Raw genomic sequence first — 25,590 nt, 5'->3', positions numbered from 1 at the left:
GCACAGCATACCATAGCCCTCGGCTTCCATGCAGCCATACTGAAGTCCACCCATCATCTTACGTTCTGCCAGAATAATGCAAAAACTAAGCATGTAGCCTCTAGAATCAGATTGTCTGTATTTAAACCCTGAATTCACTACCTATAGCCATACTTTGAATAAATTATTTACCTTCATTAAAACTTGTTTTCCTTACCTTTAAATGTAGATTAGCCTCATTTTGTAGCAGTTTTATAAAAATAAAATGAAATAATGCCTATAAGACAATAAGTAAAATGTATGCTACACAGTAAATATATAACACATATTAGCAATTGTTGCTATAATTATTATTAGGCCCATTCCTGATATCTCTTCCTCCAGGCTTATATTTCAATGGCCAAATTTAGTTAAATTATCACCTTGAAGATGTCATCATACTTTCTTTTCTCCAGACTGATTTGTAAAATATTAAATCTGAATCTTTCTGTTCCATGGCAACTTATAATTCCCTCCTAAGATACATATTCATTTCTACTTATAAAAGACACTACTAGGAAAACAGACAAGGCATAGACTGGAAAAATATTCATAATACATTTATCTCAAAGTATTCACAATATAATTATCTGGATATGGGCTTATATATAGAAAAAATAAGAAATTCTTAAAAATCAGTCATACAAAGGCAAACAACTCCCCCTGCTCCAAAATAAAAAGTAAAAGAAAACAAGGAAAAACACTTAGACAGATACTTTGCAAAAAAAATCTATAAATGGCCAATAAGCACATGAAAAGATGGTCATCATTAGTCACTAGCAGAATGGAAATTAAAGTCATAATGAAATTAAATACAATGTGATATCCTGGGTCCAATCCTGGAACAGCAAAAGAACATTGGTGGAAAAACTGGGGAAATTCAAATAAGCCCTGTAGGTTGATAAACTGCATTTTAACAAGGTTACTTTCTTAGTTTAGATAGACATATGAATGTGTTAATTTGGATCAATTTAACATTAGGGGAAGCTGAATGAAGGGGTCATGAAAACTTGCAACTCATCTATAAATTCAAAATTATTTTAAAATAAAAAGTTTTAAAAACCCAATCATACTGAGATATCACCTTTACCCACCAAAATCAGTAGTGAAAAAGAGTTAATGTTATGGGAGATGTGGAATAACCAGAACTCTCATACTTTGTTGGTAAAAGTATAAAATGGTGGGACCATTTTGGAAAATAATTTGGCAAGTTCTTAAAACATTAAACATATTCCAATGACTCAGCAATTCTACTCCTAGACATGAATACAAGAAAAATAAAAAATGTTCACATAAGCCTTATTTATTATAGCAAAGACTACCAACAATTCAGATATCCATAAACAGGACAAATGAATAAACAAAATATGGTATATTCATAAAATGAAATAGCAATCAGCAACAAAAATGGAAGAATTACAACATGAGTGAATCTCAATTATGCTTAGTGAAAGAAGCCAGACACAAAAAAGTACATGCAGCATGATTCTATTTATGTGGAGTTCTAAAATAGTCAAACTTAATCTATAGTGATAAAAATCATACCAATGGGTCTTAGAAGTGCTGACTGGGAAGAACCGTAAAGGAATAGTTTTAGGATGATGGATATGTACCAGAACTGATTGATAGTGTTGAGGTAACCAAAAGGTATGCATTTGTGAAAACTGATCAAACTGCCTAGTTAAGACCTTTGTACTTCACTGTGTAAATACTTTAAAATAATTTTAATAATGTAAGTATACATTTATTCCTTGTTTTTGTTTCATACTTCAGTCAAAACAGACCCTCCATACCCAAACTCAAGGCAATGACTATATTTAAAGGTATTTAATCAGAACCCTTGATTTTTGAATGTCTAATTGGATTATATCCACTTGTTCCCTTCAAAGCAGCTTGCATCATATTCATAAGCAGGAGGCTGAGGGACTACAGTGTCTATATCCTTTGTTTTTTATACTTTGGCACACTTTTCACATATGATTTGTGAATATACAAATAGTTCTCTTATCTGAAGGAATTCTAAGTGTTTTACAAACCTTCAAAACAGATTTTTAAACTATCTAATATTTTATGAGAGGAACATTTCATGCACACTAAAGTACAGCCACATCTGGCCTGCAACATGGCAGCTGTTTAACAGTCATGACACCTCACAAAAGTTTAGGACAGGAAGTGAAAAATTCTACAGCCAACCGAGGCAAAGATGAGGCAGGCTGCTGAAGCAGAAGGCTCAATGGCTGGGGCTGGAGCACAGCCAGCATGATGCAGTTAACACGTCTGCTGTAATGAAAAGCACAAGTGCCATTAGCAGTCAAAGTCTCATCCCACAGGAGGCACGTCCCCTAGCACGTTACCTTTCCTTCCATCAGGCATATTAATTTATCTCTAATACAATGAGGAAAACACCACCAATTGCCATGTCCAAACCACTCCTTCCTGAGATCATCATTCCTTTCTGAGATCTCCAGTCAAAGTACTGTACCTCACACAAACTTAATTGTGCTGACATTTGACAAGGTCATTCTCCTGACATGAAAAGGTCAAGCCAACACTCAGTTGGATATATTTCATCACAAGCAAACAGAACATAGAAAGCTATAATTTGGGTGAAGAACTACAGGCAAATACATTATCATCCAACCACTCTCCTTTTATGTATGTTGTGAAAGCTTACTTTGTTTTGCCAAATTAAAGAAGAAAAACTTGAATGCTGTTTTCCCCTCTGTGATAGTCTTGAAGTATCATCGTGAGGAAAGCTCAGCTAGTTTTTGTTGGGCCCAGATATTACTTCTAGATGCAGAAAGGATGAAAGACCAAAGATTCTTTACAATATTTTAACCAGTACAATCTACCTACAAAGCCTTCTGTTAAAAAGGGCATGCGTATTCCTATAAATGGTCATCACACCTCCAAACCTTGGCTTTGGCTCCCTGGAAACACAGATTTTTTTTCTTCAGTTAGCTCAAAGTCTTCTAGATGCTAGACCTAAAATAATGTTTTGTTTCCCAAACATTACAACTGAACCAGATCATTCAGTCCACCATCACTCTCAGGATTACATTAAGGATATGTGCCTTTAATTTTAATGCCTCCTCTGGATAGTCATGTATCCACTATCTGAAAGGCCAGGTAAAGATAATCCAGTATCTAAAATTCTTTGTTGAAATAAGAGGTCCACCATGCGAAAGATACATTTTATTTGCTCTTTCAAAAGGTATAAAAAGCTGTAGTGACATCTCCTGGATACCAAAGGCTACTAAGGAGACTCTGACCTTGCAACCTCAATCATCATTATCAAGGCACAGGTTTGTACGACCTGCTAATTGTGCCCTAAGGACTAGGCAGGTCAGAAATAGAATTCCAAATAAGGCCAGAATTTGTTTTTCTTTCTGTACACTATTGTGTTGCCATTCTCTTCTGAAATAATCTCACTGGAAGTGAGATATGAGCTGAGACTTGGAAGCTGTACTGTGAAATGGAATGGGGAAGTCATTTAGGGTAAACAGACTAGACTCCATCATGACTTTCAAGCAGAAGAGTCCAAACAAAAGGTGGGTTGTATGGGCTGTGAGAAGGCTTGCTTTGAAGAGAAGAGGATTAGACAGAAGAGAGAACATTCCAATGAAAGGCCAAAATGGGGGAAAGTTCTACCTATTAAACAGTCCCTTCACCGTATTCTCCACTACAGTGGGGGAACTACTGTAGTTCTTTTAATGACATTATGAAATTCATCTTTAATAAATCTCATCTGGCACATTGTGTGATAGATGGACTAATGAAAAAATAATAAAGCAGAGAAATCGATCTGAAGTGGTGGTATAGCAGTGCAGATGTCAAACGCTAAACTAAGATAGAATGGAGAGGAAGATAAAAATAAAAAACAATTTGTACCACATGATGGACACTACTTAATAGATGTTTACAAAAAAGGCAAAATAGTGAAGAAAAATAGTCACCAGAATGCGTTAACTGACCAGTTACAGAAAACAAAAATATCAAATATCACTCTACTCTCAGACCCAAGCACCTCTAATGATGACAGGATCATCAATAGAAAAAAATTTAGAAGAATAAAAATAAATCTAAGAAAGACAAATACATTCAAATTAAGACACACTGAATTTGAGAATACTCACGACAGTTCACAAAAATATTTTTAGAAACAATTACCAACGATAAAGATCAGGTTGGAAACTTAGATTTGATCATTTTCTGCATAAAGGTGGAACCAGGGTAGACAACAAAATCACTAGGGAATGAGCTAATGCTGTAGATATTGAGTTAATCCTCTGCCTGTGGCAATGGCATCGCATATGGGCATCAGTTCTATGTCCCAGCTGCTCCACTTCCAAACCAGTTCCCTACTAATACACCTGAGAAAGCAGCAGAGAACAGTCCAAGTGCTTGGGCCTCTGTATCCATGTGGGAGACCCGGAAAAAGCTCCTGAATCCTGGCTTTGGCCTGGCCCAGCCCTGGCCACTGCAACCATTTGGGAAGTGAACCAGTGGATGGAAGATCTCTCTATCTGTCTCTCCCCCACTCTCTCTCTGTAACTCTACCCTTCAAATAAATAAATAAATCTTTTTTTAAAAAAGGCAAACATAAAAATACCAAACAAATATATACTCAGAGATACATAATAGTGCTAACTATTGTTTGCATATCAAGGAAACTAGGCTGGGGAAAATAACTGGATCTGGTGATTAGGAGGTATGGTGACCTTCAAGAGTTCAAGTTCAGGTAAATAATCTGAGAAAAAGCAGATTTTAGGGAGCCAATGAGAAAATGGATTAAAAGGCCAGGTTACTTATCTGAAAAGATTGGCAGTGCAAGAAAGAACTTTATATTACATGCTAAACTTGGGAGAACTTTAATTTTTTTCAGTCCAGTAGCTTTAATTTTAATTCTTGTAGTAAAATTATATTACATCATGATGCTATAATCCAGATTAGGCTATACTGTGAGTCAATCCAGTTCCCCTGAGTACATGGCATTATGTAGGTCTCAACACACTAGGGAAAGTCTTGTCCACCCGTGTCCATGACTGTTAGCCTTGTCCACCCTACTCTTACCTGTGTAATTGCAGGGTTGAACTATAATTTGAATCAATAAAACAAATGTTACTTCCCTGGGTCTTTTAATCCCTTCATTGTAATAAATCACCCCATGTCTCTAATTATCCTCTATTAACAACTTTACCAATTTAGTGAGATGATAATATTGGAGTGTGAAAACCATAATGAAAAAAGATTTATGTCTAAATCCAGATGTTTAGATATTAAACCACTATGAAGCTTGATGATATATTTTCTATCGCTACAGGTCACAGCATATGGCTTAGAGAACATTTAAGAGAAGTGAGCTAATACACTCATATTTCACTACTGCAATCTTTGACTAAATTTACCAATGTGAAATAAGCTTGAAGGGCCTATACAAAACTTGAGTCAAAATTCTTCATATCAAACCTCCACCTCTCTTCCATGGGGCAGAGCTAGTATTATCAATAACAAATTTCTAAAATACACTGCAGTTTAAAGAAATCAGGCCAAGATTAAATGAATTACTTTAGATAAATTTAGTAAAAGAAATAAAAACACATAAAACTTGATCTTTAAATTTATCCTTTCAATGAAAAACTGTCAACTGAAAAAGATACTTTGCAACTAATCAAATACCCAGGCAAGGAAGGAGTCATAATCAGCCAAAGGAACACAGCCACTCAAAGCCATGATTGCCTAGCAAAGTCTTGTTGACTACACCATCTGTGATTATTCTTTAGGGCCACAATCGAGTACTAAGTGAAAAATATGACATAAATTTAAATCTGCAAATCCTGGAAATTATACTCCATCAAGTTACATTTATAGTGCATTACTAGAAAACACAGAGAATAGTCTAACCTAGATCAAGAGTTAACGTACTTTTTCTATAAGTGGTCTAACAGATAATTTAAGGATTTACAGGTCATATCATCTTGGTTTCAGTGACTTGACTCTCTAACATAAAGAATATGTAAGTGAAAGAGTATGGCTGTGTCCTAATAAAACTTTATTTACAAACATAGGTGGAAAAAGCAATTGTTCATCAATAACAAAAACTCACAAAGATGAGGTGTATAAAAGGGACATGGGAGCCAAGTGAAAGAGCTCCACATGGCCAAAAGTAGAATAATTTGAACAATAAAAATTAATTATAACTTAAGGTAAAATAACTATCCATAGCGCATACTAACATTAATAAAGTTTTAACAAATTATAAAACGGGGAGAAAAACAAATCTGTTATGCAGAATAGTACAAATAATTTTAGCAGATACTCAGACTTCACTAAGATGGAGCATGATTCTCCACTTCTTAATTGTGGGCTGCGCATCATGACTTTCTCCCAAAAAGCACAATATGGAAAGCAGAGGAAGAATCACCTTCCAATGCAGAAATCCAAGCACTACTTCAACAAGGTGATCAAGGTCAGTCAACATCAGCAGTGATAAGTCATGTTGATAGGATGTGTTCTTGATACAATGTAATGAGAATTACACTTCATGGTTTTCTTCCCAAAATTTATTAGCCCATTTTAAACATGAGGAAAACATCAAAGAAATATCTGACCAGTATTCCTCTAAACTGTCAAGTTCAGCAAAATCAAGAAAAGCCTGAGAAACTGACACAGTTCAGAGGAACATAAGGAGACATGATATTAAGTGTAATTATGTCATGCTGCTGATATCCTTCTCGGAAAAAAAAATGTGAAAACTAAAGAAACAGGAATAGGAGCTGGTGTTTAGCCTCGTGATTAAGGAAGATGCTGTTCCACATGCACATGTCCCATATCAGAGTACCTGACTTTAATGTTCCAGCTCCTGACTCCAGTTTCCTGCATTTTATTTACAGACCCCGTCAGGCATCAGTAATAGCTCAATGTGTTCCCTGCTATGCACATGGGAAGTATGTACTGAAGTTCCTGCTCCTGGTTTTGCTCACCCATGGCCATCATAGTCATTTCAGGAGTGAACAAGTGAATGGGAGCTTCTTTCTATCTGTCTCTCTCACTCTCTCTCTCTGCCTCTGAAAAAGAAATAAAAGAAATATGAACAAAGTATGAACTTCAGGTTTTTCAAGTTAGAAAATATTTTATTTTACTGAAAACTAAAAATTATACAAATTTATGTGTATGTTTTGAAATATGCATTAAGCCACTCCACAATGTATACATAGGAATGCATTTCTGTACATACCTATCATTATTTGCAGTGAGAACACTTAAAATCTACTTTCTTAGCAATTATCAAAATGCACTGTCTTTAACCACAGTCACCATGTTGTATAAGAGATCTCTTGGACTTATTCTTCCTATCTTACAAAAATTTTGAATTATTTGGACATCTCTCTATCACCCCCAGTCCCATTCTACTCTCTACATCATTAACTTTTGTAGATTCCACATGTAAGATATCATGTGGTTTTAATCTTCCTGTGCCTGGTTTATTTCAAACAACATTCTGTCCTCCAGCCCATCTATCTTGTTTCAAATTGACAAAATTTTCTTAAGACTGAATAGTATTCCATTGTGTGTAAATATCACATTTTCTTTATCCATTCATCACTGATGGAGATGTAGGTTGATTCCCTTTCTTGGCTATTGTGAATAACATAATAAACATGAGAACGCAGATATTTCTTTGACATATTGCTTTCATTTATTTTGGATACCTACTCAGTTTTTAGGGCTGCTGGGCCATATGGTAGTTCTTTTTTTTTTAATGTGAACATAACACAAAAAATGGATTTTTTTTATTTTAATTTATTTGCCAGGTAGAGTTATAGACAGTGAGAGAGAGAAACAGAGAGGAAAGTCTTCCTATCGTTGGTTCACTCCCCAAATGGCTGCCACAGCCGGCACTGTGCCAGACCGAAGCTAGGAGCCAGGTGCCTCCTCCTGGTCTCCCATGCGGGTGCAGGGGCCCAAGCACTTGGGCCATCCTCCACTGCCCTCCTGGGACACAGCAGAGAGCTGGACTGGAAGAGGAGCAACCAGGACTAGAACCCGGCGCCCATAGGGGATGCCAGCGCCACAGGTGGAGGATTAACCAAATGAGCCGCGGTGCCGGCCCCTATATGGTAGTTCTATATTTAAGCTTTTGAGGAACCTCCATACTGTTTTCTGTAACAGTTGTACTAATTTACATTCCTAGCAATAGTTTGGAAGAGTTCCTTAGTCTCCACATCTTTGCCAGCTCATTATCTATCATCTTTTTTACAGGTGTGAAGTGATATTTGATTGTGGTTTCAATTTGTATTTCTTTGGTGATTTACTATATTTAGCACCTTTTCATGTGCCATGGGCCACTGGTAGGTCCTCTATTGAGAAATACCTATTCTAGTCATTTGCTCATTTTTAAATCAGATTATTTGCTTTGTTGACATTACAGTCTCTGATTTCCTTGTACATGGTAGATACTAGCCTCTATCAGATGAATGGATTACAGATATTATCTCACACTTCATAAGGCTGTCTCTTCAGCCTTTTGATTGTTTCCTTAGTTGTGCAGATTCAACAATTTGATAAAACCGCTTTTGCTACACATTTACTCTTGCTACCTTTACTTTTGGAGTCATATTGAAAATGTCATTGCTCAGACTAATGTCAGAGTGTCTCCCTATATTTTCATCTACTAATTTTCCAGTTTCAGGTCTTACATTTAAGCCTCTGAAACATTTTAATTCACTTTTGTATAAGTCATGAGTTAAGGGTCTAGTTTCTTTGCACTGACTGTGGATATGCAATTTTACCAGCACTATTTATTGAAGACTGTCCTGTGTTCTGTCGATATACAAATCTTTCTCTACTAGTGTACTTTGATTCTTTATTTTTTATCTTTTGGTATGTAACATGGTAGCTTGCGCTGTAGTTACCATAAGATTTAAATAACCATGTTACAACATATTATGTTAAACTGACAATTTTGATCACATAAAAAACAATACTTTCACTGCCCATTATATGCTTTTGACAACACAATTTATATATTTTAAATGGTGTATATCCCTTAAAACATTTATAGCTATTATTTTATTTGATAGCTTCATCTTTTTTTTTTTTTTTTTGACAGGCAGAGTGGACAGTGAGAGAGAGAGAGAAAGGTCTCCCTTTGCCGTTGGTTCACCCCCTAATGGCCGCTGCAGCCAGCGCACCACGCTGATCTGAAGCCAGGAGCCAGGCGCTTCTCCTGGTCTCCCGTGCGGGTGCAGGGCCCAAGCACTTGGGCCATCCTCCACTGCAGAGAGCTGGACTGGAAGAGGAGCAACCAGGACAGAATCCGGCGCCCCAACAAGGACTAGAACCCGGTGTGCCGGTGCCACAGGTGGAGGATTAGCCTAGTGAGCCACGGCGCCGGCCGATAGTTTCATCTTTTAAATTTTACACTAAAATTATGAGATACTTCAAAAGGTCACAGTGTATATTACAAATAAACTATACATGGATTCCAAAAATATCTGCACCAATATATCATTTTATTCCATTTTTCCATGAGCCTTTTGAAGTAACCTCATATAGATGATTTCTTAAACACTTTTACAATATTATTTTAAATTTGATTTGCACTTAATTTTACCAGTGAGTTAAGTTCTTTGATATGTTTTTGTGTCATTAATTAGTGTCCTTTTCTTTCAGCTTAAAGAACTTTCTTTAGTATTTCTGTTTAGAGGTGATGAACTTCTTCAATTTTTGTTTCCTGGAAAAGTCTTTTTATTTCCTTTATTTCCTTCAGACAGCTTTGCCAGGTATAGTAACCTTGGTTGACATTTTTTTTTCCTTTTGCATTTTGAATAGATCACATTCTCTCCTTTCTTGTTAGGTTTCTTCTGACAAATCTGCTGTTACGTTTACTGTAACTCACTTACATGCGACTTTTTGTTTTTCTTGCTGCTTTCAAGATTCTCTTTGATTTTTGATGATTTCATTACAAAATATCTTGGTATATCTTGAATTCAATCTGATTGAAGACTTTTGACCTTCCTGTCCCTAGATATTCATATCTTTCTACAGATTTGAAGGTTTTTAGCTACTATTTCTTTAATTATGTTTTTGTCCTTTGTCTCTCTTTTCTTGAGCTTCTATAAATCAAAAATTTTCTTGTCCTATAAATTCCACAAGATTTCTTTATCCTTTTTCATTCCTTCTTCTTCTCTATTTATGAGTAATTTTAAATAACCTTTCTTCAAGTTTTAGGATTCTTTTTTGTTTGTTTGATCAATATTGCTACTGATGGCCTACATGGAATTTTTCATCTTATTAGTTGTATTTAACTTTTGATTTTTAAAAATCATTTCAATCTATTCAACTTTTAATTTTGTAGACTTATTGTTTTCCTGATTTCACTGAATTGTTTCTCTGTATTTTCTTGAATTTTGTTGATTTTCTTCAATAATTATTTTGAAAACATTTTTAAGAAGTCCATAATCTCCATTTCTTTGGGATGTAAGTTACTGGGAGATTATTGTATTCTGTTGGTGGCATGATATCTCCTTGGTTTTCCATGTTTTTTGGTACCTTACATTGATGTCTGTGCATTTGAAGAAATAAGGACTTATTTAGTATGTGCAGATTGGCTTTGCACTGGGAAACCTCTCTCCAGTCAGCCTATCCAGAAATTCTGGGCAAGTTGTCTGGCATGATTATGAGCAAGGTTACTAGCGGAGTTTTCAGACAGGATGGTCTGGTGTCTTGGGTCATCTGAAGGGTGGGCTTAGCTCCTAGTTGCCCTAGGTTGGGCCTGGACCCTTGATCCACTGGGGTAGATCTGCTGACTGGGTCCTTGAGAGGTAGTCTTTGTCTTTGAGGGCAGACATGGAGCCTGGATCTATGAAAGTCTTCCTGAAGCCTGGATCAGTGAGAGCTGTCCTGGCATTAGGGTAGGCCTCAAACCTGAGGGTCAGCCAGGTGCTTGGATGGGCCTAGCATCTAGGTTCAATGTGCCAGTCCTAAAGCATGAGTCCATAGAACTGGCCTGGCACCTATGTGAGGCTAGGGCCTGAATCCTTGGGGATAGGCCTGGGTTCTGAGTCTGCAGGGGTCGTACTGGAAACCTTGGTCCATGAGGGCCAGACCAGCACCATGGTCTGCGGTAGCAGGTCTGGAATCTGGACCTATTAGAACATGGGATTGTAGGGGCTGACCTGGAGAGTAGGTTTGCACAGACCAGTCTGGCAGTAGGTAGGCCTGGAGCCTGTGTCACCAGGTGTTGAACTGGTATATAAGACCAGTAATTCTAACCTGGTACTGGGGCAGGACTGAAGCCTGGGGTGGGCCTAAAAACTTGGGGCCCCAGAAATTGGCCTGGCATAAGATGGACTTGTAGCCTATATTCACGAGGATATGCATCTTTTCTTATTGCTGTGCTAGAACTTGTTGCTGAAAGCTCTCACCTGGTTTCCTTATTTCTTGTGTATATTTTTTCATGCATGGGTAGTTACTCAAACTGGTGTTTCTGGGGGGTGATAAGCCTAGAAAGTCCTACTTTGCCCTCTAGTTGACATTAGTCTGGATTTAGTTAATTAAAAAAATAGATAACAAGACAGATTTTTCCTTAGGGCCATGGTTTTCTGACCCCAGTCTGGGTTAATCAATATGTTAATTATAGGTCATGATGGTCTCCCACAGGTACAAGACAAAACAGAAATAGATGACAAAATGAGACCAGAGCCTTTGGAGATCATCTAGTCTAGCTCCTTATTTTACAGATGAGAAAGCAAAAGCATTGCAGATAAGTGTCTTATCCAAGCCCAAGCAACCTGTAACTGGTGGACCTAAAGCTGAGATTCAGGTTCCAATTTCCTGGCTAATGCTCTTTAAGCTGCACTATATTGTTGCTCTCTCTCCTTTCCCGACATTCATAATTCCATGTTATTCCAGAAACAAAGAAACAGTCTGGCAACTCAACTGATTTTTGCCCCCAATCCCCAAAGAAAATCTTACAACGCCTTCCCTGTTTTCTTCTCAAATAAGATCATTTTCCCCTTAAATTCCTGTACCTATGTGCTAGGAAGCACCAGAACCCAGAAGGATGGATTCCTCACTGCTTTCCATCTCCTGATCTTGTTTACATGTGTTTGTCTGCAAAAGTTTTAATGGAATAAGAGAAAATTACTGCTTTAATTTCCCAATAAAATCTGTGCCACAGTATGAGTCATTGTTTTCTTTTTTTACACTAGCAAGGGTAAAGCCTTCTGGTTTTAATAACTAATACTGCTGAGTTCAATAAAAAGCACTTAATTTAATTTAATATAAGCCTGATGAATGCCAGCTTCTCCTGGAATTTTATCTTTGTTTTAATTTGAGTCTCTAGTTCAGAAAAATGAGAGGCCAAGAGGAAAGGAACAGAAGTCAATTAGCTTGTGGGCTTGTTTTCAGAGAAAGGATGTAAAAATAAAAGATTGACAGGTAAACTCCAAGACACTAATGTTTCTGCCCCACTGGACTATCTTTTCCTGGCAGAACTGATGTTTTCTTTAGTTCTGAATAGAGAAACTGAACCATTCACAGCCCTATTTGGAAAATGTTTTTTAAATAAAATATTCCAAAGCCAATTAACATCAGATTTCTAAGCTAGTAGTAGATTGCCTTTAATGTGTTAATAATTGAAAGATATGCTACTGTAAAATTAGATACAGAAAGCCTCTTGAAAGCCTCAGTCTTTGAATACTAAAGCACCAGACTCAGTGCTTTGTAGACCAGAATGCACACAAGGGCTGAAACTGAACAGAGCGAGGCAAGCCTGAGGACAGTTTTGAAAAGCTTTTCTTCAGTGTCCCTTTATGATTGCAATAGTACTCAATCCTATATGTGAAAACATTCAGCATTTAAGAAAAATTTCCATTCACCAATAATTGACACCAGTGTCTTAATTTATATCTGAAAGTTTCTATTGCCCTGTCAAGTATGAACCAAAAACTCAGCTAAAGATGGGGGAACTGTGAAAAACTCCAGTTTGGTTCAATACAGAGTTTTTTTATTAAAGCTTTCACAGTAGTTTTCTGATGGTACTTTTTTTGTACGCATTTAGTTTTATTAACTTGTATGCTTTTAGCATTTAAAACTCACCATCATCATTTTTTCCAGTGAAACAAAAATAAAATTTAGAAACAAACAGGAACAAAATTATAATAGAGAATTCAATTCCAAATGAGATCCTATAAGTTCTGCTGACTCTCCCATTGAGTGGTAGGGGTGCAACTCATCATTATAAGATTATTTTATTTTTAAAAAGTGTCATCTTGAACTGAAAGGATTTCTGTTAAACATCACAATTAAACATGCTAAAGGAGAAGCCATGTTGTCAAAATGCCCACTTAACCCAAACACCTCAAACCCACCATTGCTGAACTTCTATAACACTGTTTTTTTTTTTTTTTTTTTTTGTTTTGTTTTTTTTTGACAGGCAGAGTGGACAGTGAGAGAGAGAGACAGAGAGAAAGGTCTTCCTTTTGCTGTTGGTTCACCCTCCAATGGCCGCCACGGCTGGCGCGCTGCGGCCAGTGCACCATGCTGATCCGATGGCAGAAGCCAGGAGCCAGGTGCTTTTCCTGGTCTCCCATGGGGTGCAGGGCCCAAGCACCTGGGCCATCCTCCACTGCACTCCCTGGCCACAGCAGAGAGCTGGCCTGGAAGAGGGGCAACCGGGACAGAATCCAGCGCCCTGACTGGGACTAGAACCCAGTATAACACTATTTTTTAAGGCTTTCTTTCCTTTTTTGAACAAGAAAAAGTAGACATACATATGTTGGAAAATGCTGTCTGTATTTACAAAGAGACCCAGTGTAATCTCTGAGCCCAATATACAGAGAAAGAAGGAGAAAAGCTGGAATTGTATGCACTACTACAGAGGACCCTGGCCCCCTCCAGCTCTGGCAGAGCAAAGGGCGCAGCAGGTGCTCTTTCCCCCAGAGCACAGTGGTGTTGATTCCATACAGTTTTTGACAAGACAAGAAGGGATAAGAATGAATTTGAAACAGAAAGGGGTAGAGATTCTTTTCCCACTGCATTCTGCTTAAGGTATTTTCCCCACAATAAGGTGAGAACCATGGTGAAGAGAAAATAGATCTCAAAAACAGGGAGACTGAGCACAAGAGGGAAAAAAACATAAAAATAAGAAAATGGCAATTTGCTCCCAGGGACTAGAGAAAACTAAAAAAAAAAAAAAAGTTGGAATACATTAGTGTTTTCTACTAGTCATCTTCTCCTTTATCCCTCTCTCCTTCTTCCTCTTCATTAACACCTTCATCTTCTTCCCCATCATCCTCATCCCCTGTTTTATCAGTATCTTCCAATCCTTCTTCTTCATCATCATTTTCTTCTTCTTTTCTTCCTCTCCTTCCTCATCCATATCAGGAACCAAGTAGTACTGTAATGGATTCTGCCAGATATCCTCCTTGATGACCTCTCCTAACTCATCTGCACCTGCATCAGAATGGCCAGTAAACCAGGCGAAAAAGCTCTCTGGTTCCTCATGCTTCCTCATCCTGCTGGCTTTGTCCTCCATTTGACTTGAACATTCAGTCAAATCCTTTCCAGATTTCCATTTGATTTGAGTGGACTTTGAAGATGGATCACCACTCTCATTCAGATGAAATTATTTGCAGACAACTTTATTTTCGAAGTAAGGATTTTCATCAAAATAAAAATCTAGTCTCTAACCTGATTTAATATCTTCAAACTGTGTCACTTCCGCTCTGGTCAGATAATGTAGTGCCTCTTCATCCTTCTCCCCGAGAAGTGCAGATACTTGTGTACGGCTGAAATATGATGTTACCCAAAATTGTGGGATTTTGGTGACTAGTTCTGACCTCCTCTGAAAAAATGATTGGCAGAATTTGTTATATGTCTGTTCTACTTTCAAAATCTCCTCATTGGCTCATTTATTAAGTCTGTCCATTTCATTTTGTACTTCATCAATATGTTCAATGGCTTCCTGTTGTTCTTTTTTTCCTGTCAACAAACCCCGAGAGGGCCAGGTGTCCACCAGCCTCAGGCAAGGAGCTGCTCTCGGCTCTTTGTTTGAGGAAGGAGCAAACATGGGCAGGAGCCATGCTTCCAGGAGAGTCTGAGTCCCAGCACCAGGCAGGAGGGAGCTCTAAGAACTGACCACTGAGGGTTCTTAAAAGAAAATTCAATACCAGGACCAGCTTTCACTCCCCTTTTCCCCCACGGCAGGGTTTCTGGCAGTCACATGTGTTGGTCAATATTTGTAAGTACTGATTCAACAGTAGACTAGAAGGACAAGGCGATCAGTCTCCTGTATAATCCCAAACTTCGGTTCCTGTAGCACCTGGTTCTCCTCTGGGGTTTTGTGCCAAAGCCTGATGAAACTACAATTCATAGAATAGAGTGTTAACCTTGGGAGGAGACTTGGAGAGCATCTAAGCCAGTATATCATATAATTTCATGGATAAATAATATTTATAAAGAAATATGTTGGTGCCACAAAAAATAGGATTGCTCATTTTGTAATCCTTTGCTTGTGCAAAATAAAGACATTTAAAATAATTATGACCAATTATCAACACCATTTCAGAAAGTTATGGATATTATAAGAAAAATGTAGAATGGACAAAAACTAAATATTACATAATTTAGTTTCATTTTGCTGCACACTTGTTTTCTCATTGCATCTGAAAGTGCTAAAAAACTTCATCACAAGCTGGCATTCATCCACACATAATGATGAATACTGGACAACAATCAGCTAGTTTCAAGTCTTCTGCTTTATTGATGAAAACACTGATGTCCTGAGACGTATAGAGACTTACTCAAAGAAATCAAACAGACTGACAGTAGACCTTAGACCAGAAGATAGATACCTAAATTTTAAGTATGTTGCTTTTGCATTGATAGCAGACTCTTCTATCTGCTTAAGAAACATTTCTTTTTGACAGGCAGAGTGGACAGTGAGAGAGAGAGAGAGAAAGGTCTTCCTTTGCCGTTGGTTCACCCTCCAATGGCCGCCGCGGCCGGCGCGCTGCAGCAGGCACACCGCGCTGATCCGATGGCAGGAGCCATGTACTTATCCTGGTCTCCCATGGGGTGCAGGGCCCAAGGACTTGAGCCATCCTCCACTGCACTCCCTGGCCACAGCAGAGAGCTGGCCTGGAAGAGGGGCAACCGGGACAGAATCCGGCGCCCTGACCGGGACTAGAACCCGGTGTGCCGGCACTGCAAGGCAGAGGATTAGCCTAGTGAGCCGCGGCACTGACTCGAAACATTTCTTAATCTATGACGATATAATTATGGAAAATACCTATTCTTAAACATTTTTATGGTCAGGATAGAATAGGGAAGTGGGTAGATATATGGAGAAAAACTAATTAACATTTCTAATTTAGGGATGAACATAATGGACAGGGAGATACAAATTATTATGACCAGTCTAAAAAAAAGAGGGGCTACTTATACTTGGGGATTTCATAATGTCTTTTTAAAAATGGCCATATTTGAATGGGGTCTTAAGAGAAAAAAAGACAGTAAGGGCATTAAGAGCAGCCTGAATGTTGTGAGTAAAAATTGATAGGGAAGTAAATTAATCTTTGATAAAACATTATATATTTGAACTTGGAGAAAGCTATAGAGTAAATAATAAGGAAAGACCAAAAAAGGTTGTCCAGGCATTTCAGTGAATGTTGAATGTCAGTCTTAAAGGTTTACAGCAGTTCATCTCAAAATTTAACATGCAGAAAGATCCTCTAAAGTTATCAGATAGCTCTGCCAGGGGATTCCAAGATGGTAGAATAGGGAATAATATACTGTGCTAGGCTAGGGATATACAATGGAGAAAAAAAATGTAGGAAGTGCACTGTAAGGCGAATTAGACAGCAAACCTCACTAGAAATTCAACAAAAGGAAGGGGAACACTGTAGATTTGTGTGGAAGGTGCAGACATGCGAAATAAACACAGAGACAACACACAATTGCAGCAGCCGAGAGCCAGAGCCAGGAACAACTTGGAGACAGAGGTGAGATCAGATTGCAGCAGCCCATGGTGATATAGCTGAATGGACAGTATGGTGTCAGTCCTGCCTGAAACCCTGGGGGATGGTGATTACCATCAGATCCAGTATCCTCCCCCAAACAGGCTCCTGCTTCTGGCCAAGAAGGACAGGCACCATCTTTGGCTTGGGCAGCAGCTGTGGAAGCCTCTGTGCACAAGCACAGAAACTGGCTGAGATCGAACACCATCTTCTTGGCAGTACTGGTGGCTGTGGCGAAGAGAGGGCAACGTTTGGCAAGTGATGCTGTTGTAAGCATGTGATCCAGAGATTCTAGCAGAGGGAAAAATTCACAGTCCACATTGACTTTGAGCCTGACTGAGCAACCACATAGAACTGTGAAGTGCGCCCAGCTTCCCAACAAACCACAGGCTCTGGGTCTCAAGCTACCTAGGCAGAGCTGGCTCAGGGAACATCTGCCTCTCTGTGAACTGGACAGGCTGGAAGGGCAATAAGAAACCTCTGCACCCAGCAACTGTGCAAGCCTTGTGTGCTGACACTGTAGGGACTTTGTGCACAAGAAGGTGCAGGATGTAGCTAGCTCTCTGGGCAATCACTGGGTGTGGATCTACATGCTCAGAGCTCCCTGGATGCCAAGGGGCAGGTCATTGTGGCAGGAACTGTGCTCAGAGTGAAGACAGCACAGATCATTGTGTGGTTCATATGACAGTGTGGATGAGTGTTGAACATACTCAGGGCTAACAATCAGGCACTGCTCAGCTTGGAGCAGAGCAGTTGAGGGAGTAATCACACACAATTAGGTGACCATTCCCCTCTTGTGTTGACAAGAGGAGATCAACCACACTCATCTTGGGTGTTACACTGGATACTCGCCCAACCCTGGAGCACTGACCAGAATGCCTGGCCATATCCAGCCCACACCTCCTGGTACTCCCTGAAAGCGCAGGAATTTCACCAAGCCACAGAGGCATACTTCAAAGATAAAAGTCATCTGAGGAAAAAAAGACAACAATTAACTCCACAAATGATTAAAAATAAATGCAGAAATTCAAAAAACAAGAATAAGGAGTACATCATGGCACCCCCAAAGGAACACAACAGCGTTTCAATATTAGAATGTGAAGATGAGGAGAATGATGAAATATCAGAAATGGAATTCAAAGATTAATCACAGGATGACTCAAAAATAATCAGAAGTAAATCCATGAACTACAGAAAACCATACACAACATGAATAAAAATTTTTACCATAAAATTGAGATATTAAAGAGAAATCAAAACAATATTAGAAAAGAACAATTCAATAGATCAAATAAAAAAGGCAGTGAAAAATCTTAACAACAGACTTGGTGAGGCAGAAGAAAGAATATTTGAGACAGAAGACAAATCTTTAGAAATCATTCAGTCAGACAAAAAAAAAGAAATTAGAAAAGTTAAAAAGAGTGTTGGAGATTTATGGAATACTATCAAATGTCCCAACATATGGGTCTTAGGAGTTCCTGAAGGTATGGAAGGAGAGAATGGACTAGAAGGCCTGTTATGTGAAATAATTATAGAAAAATCCCCTAACTTGGATAAAGGGATGTCCAAGTACGGGAAGAGACATGACCAGAAAAGATCTTCACCCTGACATATTAAAAACAAACTCTCCACAGTAAAGAAAAGACTCTAAACTGTGCATGAGAGAAACACCGGATTACTTTCAGAGGATCTCCAATTAGACTCAAAGATGACTTCTCATCAGAAACCCTATAATCTAGGAGAGAATGGAGAGACATACTCCAAGTCTTAAGAGAAAAAAACTGTCAACCCAGAATACTGTATCCTGCAAAGCTCTCATTTATGAATGAAGGTAAAATAAAGATCTTCCTTAAAGAAAACAGAAATTGAAAGAATTTGTCAACACTTGTTCAGCCTTACAAAGGATGCTTAAGAATGTCCAACAATAGAAACAAGAAAAATAACCATCATTATGAAAGATTGTGAAGCCAGAAAATTTCCCTGTAAAATAAAAAAAGTAATCCAAAGTAAACAATAGGAAGATTTATAGAAAAATGGCAGGGCCAAGTCATTACTTATCAATAGTCACCACACATGTAAATGATCTCAACTCTCCAGTTAAAAGATATAGACTGGTGGAATGGGTTAAAAAACAAGATCTATCTATTTGTTGCCTAGAAGAAACACATCTCACCAACAAAGACACAAACAGATTGAAAGGAAAAGGATGGAAAAAGATATTCCATGCTAATGGAAAGCATAAAAGTGCAAGTGTAGCCATCCTAGTATCACACAAAATATACTTTAACCCAAAACTGTTTAAAAAGACAAAGAATGGTACAATTTAATGATTAAGGATTTATTTCAACAGGAAGATTAGACTAAAATAATTATATATGCACGCAATTACACGGCACCTGGCTATATAAAAGTTAATGGATCTAAAGGGAGACACAGACTCTAATACAATAGTAACCGAGGACTTCAACACCCAATGTTCATCAATGGACAGTTCAACTAGACAGAAAATCAACAAGGAAATAACACAACTAATCACCACTATGAACCAAATGAACCTGACTGATACCTTTTCACCCTACAGTTGCACAATACACATTGTTCTTATCAGTGCATGGAACTTTCTCTAAGATAAACCATATTCTCGGCCATAAAGCAAATCTCAACAAATGCGAAAAAAAAATCAAAATCATACCATGCATCTTCTCTCATCACAATGGAATGAAGCTGGAAAACTCAAGAATCTCTAGATCATATGCAAATACATGGAGACTGAAACAACATGCTCCTGAATGAACAGTGGGTCACAGAATTCAAAAGAAAAGCAAAAAAATTCTAGAAATGTATGAAGATGACAATACATCATATCAAAACTTATGAGATAGGGACCGGCGCTATGGCACAGCAGGTTAAGGCTCAGCTTGCAGTGCTGGCATCCCATATGGGTGTCGATTTGAATCCCAATTGCTCCACTTCCCATCCAGCTCTCTGCTAGGCCTGGGAAAGCAGTAGAAGATGTCCCAAGTCCTTGGGCCCCTGCACCCACCTGGGAGACCCAAAAGAAGCTCCTAGCTCCTAGCTTTGGACCTCCAGCCATTGTGGCCATTTGGGGAGTAACTAGCAGATGGAAGATACCTCTCTCTCTCCCTCTCTCCCTCTCTCTCTCTCTCCCTTCCTTTCTCTCTCTCTCTCTCTGCCTCTCTGTAACTCTGTCTTTCAAATAAATAAATAAATCTTAAAAAAAAACTTATGGGATAGAGCAAAAGCAGTACTGAGAGCAAAGTGTATAGCAATTGGTGCCTACTGAAAAAAATTGAAAAACTACCTAATAAATGAACTATCAATGCATCTCAAGGACATAGAAAAACAACAACAAACCAAGCCACAAAATAGGAGGAGGAAACACATAATTAAAATTAGGGAAAAAATTAACAAAATTGAAACAAAAAATATAAAGTTTAGTGAAATGAAGAGCTGGTTTTTTGAAAATATACAAAAAAATGATAATCCACTGGCCCACTAACCAAAAAAGAGGGAGAAGACCCAAGTCAATAAAATCAGAGATGAAAAAGAAATTCAACAACAGATAACACAGAAATAAAAATAATTATCAGAAATTACTAGGAAGAGCTATATGCCAACAAATTGGGAAATGCAGTAGATATGGATAGCTTTCTGGACAACATACAATTCTCAAAATGAGTCATGAAGACATAAAATACCTAAACAGACAAATAATTAAGACAGAGATTGAATGAGTAATAAAGACATTCTCAACAGAAAAAAAAGCCCAGGACCAGATGGCATCACTGATAAATTCTACCAACATTTAAAGAAGAACTATTCTAATTCCTCTCAAGCTATTCAAACAATTGAAAGGGAGGGAATTCTCCCAAACTCCTTCTATGAAGCATGCATCACCTTAATTCCTAAACCAGAAAAAGATATAACAGAAAAAGAGAACTATAGGCCAGTATCTCTGATGAAAATTAATGCAAAAATCCTCAATAAAATATTAGCTAATAGAATCCAACAATGCAACAGAAAGATAATTCACCCAGACCAAGTGGGATTTATCCCTGGTATTCAGGGAGGGTTCAACATTCACAAATCAATAAATGTGATACACTGCATTAATCAACTGAAGAAAAAAACCATATATGGTTATCTGAATAGATACAGAGAATGCATTCAATGAAATACAACATCCTTATAAGATAAAAACCTTAAGCAAATTGAGTTATAGATGTAACATTCCTCAACACAATCTAGGCAATTTATGACAACCAACAGCCAGCATCTTATTGAATGGGGAAAGTTGGAAGTGTACCCACTAAGATCTAGAACCAGACAGGGATGCCATTCTCACCATTACCATCCAATACAGTCCTGGAAGTTTTAGCCAAATCCTTTTGGCAAGAAAAGGAAAACAATGGATTACAAATTGGAATGGAGGTAGTCACACTATTCCTATTTGCAGATGACATAATTCTATATATATGGGATCCAAAAGACTATACTGAGAGACTACTGGAACTCATAAAAGAGTTTGGTAAAGTGGCAGGATATAAATTTAACACACAAAGATCAATAGCATTTGTATACAGAGACATTGCCATGGCTGAGAAAAGAGCTTTGAAGAGCAATCCCATTCACAGTAGCTAAAAAAAATTAAATACCTTGAAGTAAATTTAACCAAGGATGTCAAAGATATCTATGAAGAAAATTACAAAACATTAAAGAAAGGAATAGAAGAAGACATAAATAAATGGAAAAATCTTCAGTGTTCGTGGATTAGATGAATCAATATCATTAAAATGTCCATACTACTGAAAGCAATTTACAAATGCAATGAAATCCCAATCAAAATATCAAAAACATTCTTCTGTGATACAGAAAAAATGATGCTAAAACTCATATGGAAACACTACAGACCTGAATAGCTAAAGCAATTTATAAAACAAAAATAAACTGGAGGCATCACAATAACAGATTTCAAGACACAGCACAGGGCAGTTAGAATCAAAAAAGCCTAGCATTGAAACAAAAATGGATGTGTAGACTAATGGGACAAAATATAAACTCCAGAATTCAATCCATGCATCTACAACCAACTTTTCTATGACTAAGGAACTAAAACAAATCCCTGGAGACAGGACAGTCTCTTCAACAACTGTTGCTAGAAAAAGTAGATCTGCATGCATAAGTATGAAAAAAGACCCCTACCTTTCACTTTATACAAAATTCCACACAATATGGATCAAAGACCTGACTCTATGACCTGATCTCATCAAATTAATTGAGAACGTTGTGGAAATCCTGCAAGACATTGGCACAGGCAAAGACATTTTGAAGTAGATGCTGGTAGCACAGGCAATCAAAGCCAAAACTGACAGATAAGATTATGAAAATAACTTAAAACTTTAGCATTCTAATCACTTTCCCTCTTTGGGCATTAGTTTCCCTACCTGTAAAATAATAGTTTTGACCAGATGATCTCTTTGTCTCTACAGCTATGAATATACAGCACTTAGTAGTCCTATATGCTAGGGAATAGTTCCAAGTTATGGCTGAGTTTTCAAGGCTGCCTAGAAAAAGAGATTGGAGTCTTAAGCAACCTAAAGTACTTATAATGATCAAACTCTCTCCTAATCCTGAAGTCATAGGGAATGATTTATAAATGCCTCCAAGCCTCATGGGTAAATCACTCCCTTAGAGCTGTTGGACAAACTTTGGCTAATAAAGATTAAACAAATAAATACAAAAAATTGTTCTATAGAGCATCCTGAGAGGCCAATTTGCTGTTAATGGTCAAGTTTAGGCCCTAAAAGGGTATTAACTTACAGAGTAGTAAAGTCTCCAAACACAGCCCAGAGTTTTAAAAGATGTACAGGTGCCAAAATTAAGGGCCAAATTACCAATCTGTTTTAAATGATGGTCTGGGAATTCTCAATATGACAAGGAAAATGTATGACAAATAGTATCTTCAATACAAAGAAAAAGTTGCTTGAATTTATTAGAGGAAATGCACTGCCTCTTGGGATTTCTTTTTTGTCCACTCCCCAAAGAGGTGATTTTTTAAAATCAACTTGAAGACATGGTTAATGCAAAATGACCCATAAAGCATAAAATAAGTTCATTTTTAACTAAAACAGTTTCCATGTCAGCATTTACCAAAACCTTTGGGAATGTAAAAATCTTAAGGAAATGTACATTCCATTAGTATCCAAACTAGGTACTTCAATGATACACTAAATGCTGTATTACTCGACATTTGCAAAAGCTTTAGACCAGAGTAAAGTCGGCTGCCTCTCAACTCATAGACAGATTTAAAGAATTACATCGGTAGCCCTCCTGGATGACAGCAGAATGACTTCCTGTCAAGTAATCTTCATCCTCTGAGATGACAGGAAATGGGTTTAAACACTGGTGATATCACTAATCAATTTGAGAGAGCACATGTTCCCAGCGTGCAGTTTTGGAGTTTGCTGAAATGTGTTAGCTGTTTGCTGGGCCATGTGATTCAACATAATGACAGGTAAAAGGAGAGGTCAGAATTACCAAGTGTTGAAGAGGTATCATCAAGAGTTGCATATTACTTCAAACTGTCCTCCACATCAGGGGCATCTCACTTACAGGAGTCAATTCCTCCTACAGAATTTTTTAGTCTCCCAACAATCCTGTATGGATGCCCTCAAATTTATTTTGACACATGAAGAATTAGACTTTATCTTATTCCTGATTAAGAACAAATAGTCAAGGTAATGATTTTACCTTTATATAATCCTATCTTGGACTTTAAGGTAAGTGCATATGTATATATACATTCAAGGGCTGCCAAATCTACTCATTAAGTTGTATTAGTCATATTTTGCTCAAAAGTTCTTTATAGGGTCTCAGTTATCTTCAGGTGATTTCCCCTTGTCATAGGCAATTGTATTTATATTCCTTCTTTTTAAAAAAAACTTTTATTTTATTTATTTGAAAGGCAGAGTTAAGAGAGAGAGACAGAGAGGGAGAAAATTTCCCTTCTGCTGATTCACTCCCCAATGGCTGCACGAAAGGCAGGAGCAAGGAGCTTCTTCCAGGTTTCCTATTTGGTGCAGGGGCCCAACCATTTGGGCTATCTTCCTCTGCTTTCCCAGGAACATCATCAGGGAACTGGATCAGAAGTGGAACAGCCAGAGAGCCAACCCCCAGATGCAATGCTAGTGTTATAGGCCACGGCTTTACTTGCTATGTCACAGCACTGGCCCTTATATTCTTTATTAAAGAAACACTGTTCAATTTTATACTAAGGAGGGCATAAAGAAATATGGACCTCTCCCAGAGTCCTTTCATATATATTTATTTCTTCAGTTATAAATTTTTCATAATTATTTTTGAGCATTTGCTCTATGTCAAGCATTGTACTAGCAATTATAATAATAAATAGAATCAGACGTGGCACAATCTCTTGGAGGTAATTAACTTAAAATTAAATATAAACTAAAAAGTTCTACAAATGAATATATAATTCACAAATTAAATATTTGTAATTACTAAACAAATATTCAACAAATGCATAGTAATTACCTGGAGATACATCAACACTCAGACATCAGAAGGTAAAGTTATTTTTTAAAGTCCCACAGAGGCCGGCGCCGCGGCTCACTAGGCTAATCCTCCGCCTAGCGGCGCCGGCACACCGGGTTCTAGTCCCGGTCGGGGCGCCGGATTCTGTCCCGGTTGCCCCTCTTCCAGGCCAGCCCTCTGCTGTGGCCAGGGAGTGCAGTGGAGGATGGCCCAGGTGCTTGGGCCCTGCACCCCATGGGAGACCAGGAAAAGCACCTGGCTCCTGGCTCCTGCCATCGGATCAGCGCGGTGCGCCGGCCGCAGCGCGCCGGCCGCGGCGGCCATTGGAGGGTGAACCAACGGCAAAGGAAGACCTTTCTCTCTGTCTCTCTCTCTCACTGTCCACTCTGCCTGTCAAAAAAAAAAAAAAAAAAAAAAAGTCTGTTATAGAATACTGGCCTCCTGAATCCCAATCCAATTCTCTTTCGCTCTATATTCAACTGCAGTTCATACTGTGCTCAAAGATGATCTGATATTCCATTTCTAAAGTATTCTCACAGTACTTTCTCTAGAGCAGAGACTTCAAAGATTGTTTTTATTTATTTATTTATGTTTTTACCTCCTATTGCAACCATAAAATGCTTCACTCTTTGCTGAGAATACCTGAGGAAATCACAAGGTGCGTGTACGCTTTTGTGTTGGGAGATAGTAAATGTTACCCAGAAGCGAAAATTAAAATACAGGGCTCATAAGCTTTTATGAAGAGTACACAAGACTACACCAGTGAAAAAAGAAGACAAGAGTGTTTAATTAGGGGCTGGTGTTGTAGAACCGAAAGCTAAGCTGCTACCTGAAATGCCAGCATCCCCTCTGGAGTCCTGGCTGCTCCATTTCCAATCTAGCTCCCTGCTAATGTGCTTGGAAAGCAGCAGATGATGGCTCAAGAACTTGGGTCCCTGCCACACACATGGGTAAACCAGATGGAGCTCCAGGTTCC

The 25,590-nt window shown here is 38.1% G+C and overlaps 1 protein-coding gene and 1 pseudogene across 6 annotated transcripts in view; both read right to left on the bottom strand.

The window, feature by feature from the left end:
- The window catches only part of HPSE2 (heparanase 2 (inactive)), a 716,512-nt gene that overhangs the window by 492,220 nt on the left and 198,702 nt on the right, over nucleotides 1-25,590 (bottom strand). The gene's annotated exons all lie outside the window — the stretch shown is intronic.
- Nucleotides 14,247-15,094, bottom strand: LOC138845477 (protein SET-like; annotated as a pseudogene).

The sequence above is a fragment of the Oryctolagus cuniculus genome, chromosome 15 (genome assembly GCF_051225735.1).
Source record: "Oryctolagus cuniculus isolate XC-2025 breed Fujian yellow rabbit chromosome 15, ASM5122573v1, whole genome shotgun sequence".
Classification (NCBI taxonomy): domain Eukaryota; kingdom Metazoa; phylum Chordata; class Mammalia; order Lagomorpha; family Leporidae; genus Oryctolagus; species Oryctolagus cuniculus.
Note: the sequence above shows the minus strand (reverse complement) of the source record. Positions and strands in the feature narration are given on the sequence as shown.